At 38.0% G+C, this 4,747-nt stretch overlaps 1 long non-coding RNA gene across 1 annotated transcript in view; it reads right to left on the bottom strand.

The window, feature by feature from the left end:
• Positions 1–214: 214 nt before the first annotated feature.
• LOC121032660 (uncharacterized) overlaps positions 215–4,747 on the bottom strand; it is a 19,654-nt gene continuing 15,121 nt past the window's right edge. Inside the window, exons 2-3 of the long non-coding RNA XR_005791419.1 lie at positions 3,298–3,410; positions 215–329 (exon numbers count right to left, since the gene is read on the bottom strand). This is a non-coding gene — a long non-coding RNA (uncharacterized LOC121032660). The remainder of the gene's footprint in view (positions 330–3,297; positions 3,411–4,747) is intronic.

The following is a 4,747-nucleotide window of genomic DNA, read 5'->3' as shown; positions in this document are numbered from 1 at the left end:
GGGCACAAGAGGTGAAATCTAAGGTCATACAACTAATTAGTGACTGAGTCAAATTCCGAAGTTAGGTTTCTTTGCCTTCAGTTTCTCCCACTAGATCAAATTGCTTCTTCAGAACAATGCAGAAACAGCATTCGAGAAGGCATTTAGATTTATTTCTAAAGTTGATCTGGCTCCATCATGAATATTAAAAAAAAAAAAAAAAGCCCACCTGATTTGTAATTGGAGCCTGGAGAATCACCCATGGCCTGAGTTGATGATTTGGTTACCAGCTGCTGGAACACTTCAATGGGAAGACGTGAAATTCCTGCAGGAAATGACTCCAGGCAGCTCTGAATTAGTAAGGAAATTAAATGACTAACTTCAATATTTCCTGGCTTTTGTCTATCTTAATTAACAATTTATTTTGGTAAAGGAAAAATTGAACAACTTTCTAATAGTCAACATGTAAAACTTAATATTTGTTTATAGTAAAAACACGATTCCCATGTCTGTTTTTATTTAAAGAAAGGAAAAACATTTTTGAACAATTTGCAGTAACCATACTTATTAAATCATTCTTTAAAAAAAAAAGAATCCAACAATTACAGCATATGTGTGTGGGAAATATCAATTTCCTTTTCATAGTTCCCAAAGGTGCACTTGAGAAAAATGTGTTGATTATTAACAGGGCTAATATTTTTGTGGTAATGTTATTACTGAACATCTACAATAACTGGAGTTTGGGATTGACAGAGGTATTTTAGCCAACATTTATTATTGATTTCCATGTCACATTGAATATAGCATGGACCTAGATGTATGTCATTATGACTTTTGATACACATTTTGATATGACTCTTATTTTGCCTTCATTCATTTATTCAACAATATTTACTGAATGCATGCTATGTGCCAGTCATTCTTCTAGGTGCTGAAAATACACGATAAATTAAAGCTCTTGCTCCCATGGACTTCACGTTCTAGTTGAAGGGAGGTGGATGATGCCAAAAGGCAGGGAAATACATCAGGTAAATGGTAATGAGATGAGAATGCGGGGCGGGGGGTGCTTCCTTAGATGGGGTGGAATCAGGGAAGCAGAAATGTCCTGCGTCAGACTCTTTGAAGAAACTTGATGATGTAACACTTAATTCATCATGGACAAGTATCATGTCACCTGTCCTGTCCTGGACTCCACAAATGTTTAGGATAAACTTCTGAGTTCAAGGATAATGGAAAGAAATTTCAAGAAAGCTGCTTTTTTTTTTTTATAACTGTGTGAATTTTCTTTCTTTCTAGCTTTCTTTACTACATAACATCTCTTAGGAATGAGGAGAATGAGGCAAAATTAAGATTGCCATCACAGAGCTAGTCAGCTGTATTGCCAAACAAACTTGTATGTGAACTTCTATTACTAGTTAAATTTGGAGGCGCCAACTTTATTTTCACTAAAATTGAATAAAGGCAAATTCTATTTGATGTCTTCAGCATGCCTATGAACAGCAACAACAGGTGGTACCTTTCGTTGAACGATATAATATGCCAAGTACAGAACTTCTCATACATTTTTTTTCTTATTCTCACAAGAGCTCTGCATATAGTATGATTGTTCCCATCTTATAGGTAAGGAAATTGGGACTCAGGTATGTTACATATGTTCCCGGAGGTTCCAGAACTAATAAGGCCACACATAATTGGAGTGCTATGTCACTTCTGCTGGACCCCACATCGCTGGGAGGAATGAAGGAGGTTGTCGGATTTAACATCATTTTACATACAGGCAAATGGAGACAGCCCTTGTGACCTGCCCAAAGTCACAGAGTCAGTGAGTTGGTGGCAGAGTTGGGATTAGCTCCAGCTGACACAGGCTGCCTCCCCATGAAAGCTGTGAAAGCCAGACCCTGTAACTCACTGCCTTTCCAACAAATGTCCAGGGCAGTGGATACTCATTTGGGACAAGGGTGAATCTTGACCCCTCTCCCATAACATACTTAAAAAAAAAATCAATTCCAGGTGGATCAGTGACCTAAACATGAAAGATAAACAACAAAGTTTTTAAAAGAAAAAATAGGGGAATACCTTCATGACCTCAGGGTAGGCAAAGAAGTGCTGACGAACATGATGGTTAAAAATAAGCACATTGAATTACATTAAAATTGAGGATTTCTGTTCATCAAAGGGTACTATTAAAAAATTAAAAATGTGAAAAGGGGGGTGCCTGGGTGTCTCAGTCTGTTAAGTGTCTGACTTTGGCTCAGGTCATGATCTCATGGTTCATGAGTTCTAGCCCCACGTCGGGCTCTGTGCTGACAGCTCAGAGCCTGGAGCCTGCTTTGGATTCTGGGTCTCCCTCTGTCTCTGTCCCTCCCCCGCTCACACTCACTCTCTCTCTCTCTCAAAAATAATTAAACATTAAAAAAATTAAAAAAAACCAAAAAACAAAAAACAAAAACAAAACAAAAAATGTGAAAGGGAAAATCACAAAATAAGACCAAGATATATATGGGGCACTTGCATAGTTCAGTCGGTTAAGCATCTGACTCTTGACTTTGGCTCAAGTCATGTTCTCATGGTTATGAGATAGAGCCCTGTGTCAGGCTCTGCTCTGACAGCATGGAGCCTGCTTGGGATTCTCTCTCTCCCTCTGCCCCCAACTCCCTCTTGCACACATGCTCTGTCTCTCAAAATAAATAAATAAACATGAAAAAAAAAAAAGACAAGATATCTGCAATACACATATCTAGCAAAGGGCTCATATCAGTGTGTGCATGTGTGTGCACTCATTTCTACAAATAATGGCGAAAGGTGGTTAATCCAATAGAAAAATGGACAAAAATCTTGAACAGGTATTTCACAAAAGAGGATATACCACCAGCTTGTTAACAGACGAAAGGGTGTTTGATATACTTAGTTATTAGGAAAATTCAAATTCAACCTACGATTTGATACTGTTACACACTCCCAAGAATGATTAAAACGAAAAAAAAATCAAATATTCAGTTGGACCATATGAAATTGCAATTTTTTGCAGGTCAGAAATAAGCACGTATCAACACTTTCATATAGTTTAATCTATACCAAGTATTGAGGAGGGTGTGGGGACCCCAGAGCTTCAGACACTATTGAAGTGTGAGCTGGCACCATGCTTTGCAAATCATAACTGAGAGTATGGCAGTTAGCTATTGCTCTGTAACCAACTACACTAAAGCTTAGTGACTTAAAAAACAAACAAACAAACAAACAAACATGTATTAATTTATGCAAGTTCTATCAGCCAGGTGGGCAGCTCTGCTGGTCTGGATTAGGTTCAGTTAATCTCACCTGGGCTTCTTCATGCATCTGTGGTCAGCTGGCAGGATGGCTGGGGGCTGGCTAGTAGGATGGCCTTGTCCAGGATTACTCTGCCCCTCTCCTCATGGCTCCCACATCTTGGACTTGTCATCACAGGGAAGCAAGGAGAGAGCAAAAACACAGAAGTGCTTTTATGAGCTTTACTTATATCAACTTTTCTACTGTCCCATTGGCCAAAACAAGTCACTGACCAAGCTCAGAGTCGGCATGGGAGGGCAATATGGTGGCATGAATGCAGACATGCATGAAAAATTGGCTAGGATTTATTCAAACTGGATAAATATGTGTATATCCTATGACCCAGCAATTTCCCTCGTAAGTATGTACCCAACAGAAAGGACTACATGTGCTCACGAAGAGACATGTACAAGAATATTCACAGAAGCACTATTTATAACAGCTTCAAGCTTAAAACAACTCAAATATCCATCCATGTAGAGTGGATAAGCAAGCATGCTGTGCTATATTCATGCAGTGGAACAGTACACAGCAATGAGAATGAATGGGCTACAATAACATGTAGATAGATACATAGGTAGGTAGGTAGATGATAGATGATAGATTTTACATATATATATATTTTACATATGGATGTATATATGTATATATATACATCCATATGTAAAATATATATATATAATATATATATGTATATATTCCTGGGATTTTAAATATCTTAACTATTTTCTTGTCCACCTGTCCCCTTTGTGATTATTCAGTCACACAAAACATTCTTAGCAACTCCATCTACCTTTGTTGTTTGTGTTAACTGCTGGTTTCCCTCTAACGTCATCACATCTCTTTTGTTATTAGTTGCCTACAAAAAAAATTCAGAGCATACTGGGTAATCTCACAAGACCTATACAATGACTGTCAATTCCCTCTATTTCTATGACATGGAACACCTTCATAAGCGTCTTGTTAGAGTTTTGGCGGCTTGCCTTCTCAAGATCTGTCATGGATTCTTACAGTGCACTGTTTGCCGTCACTTCAGGGGTTTGTAGGTGTACTGAGAGGGTGTTTATCACTCCCTAATGTCAACTCATCTACCAAATATTAGTATTTCAGATAATAGCTGCCATCCTTTTTCTGGCTCGCTCCTTTCATGGACCATACTTCATTTGTCACGTGGATGTTTAGAGGACGGTTTTGTTGATGTCAGAGAGACCAGTAAGTGAGGTGTCATCTGAAAAAGCCATCAGCTTACAGTGATACCTTCTTCAGACTCATCAGCACAGTTATTTCATTAATAGCAGTAACAAGGCACATGACATTTTTCCAAAGCTTGATGAAAAGGAAAATAATTCTTTACATTTAGTTTTCCACTCAGGTTTCTCTCCATGTGACAAGGATATTTATTTTTCTTTTCTTCTTTCTTTCTTTCTTTCTTTCTTTCTTTCTTTCTTTCTTTCTTTCTTTC

The sequence above is a fragment of the Herpailurus yagouaroundi genome, unplaced genomic scaffold (assembly GCF_014898765.1).
Source record: "Herpailurus yagouaroundi ecotype Mexico unplaced genomic scaffold, PumYag 142, whole genome shotgun sequence".
Lineage (NCBI taxonomy): Eukaryota > Metazoa > Chordata > Mammalia > Carnivora > Felidae > Herpailurus > Herpailurus yagouaroundi.
This window is presented reverse-complemented; position numbering and strand designations above follow the sequence as displayed.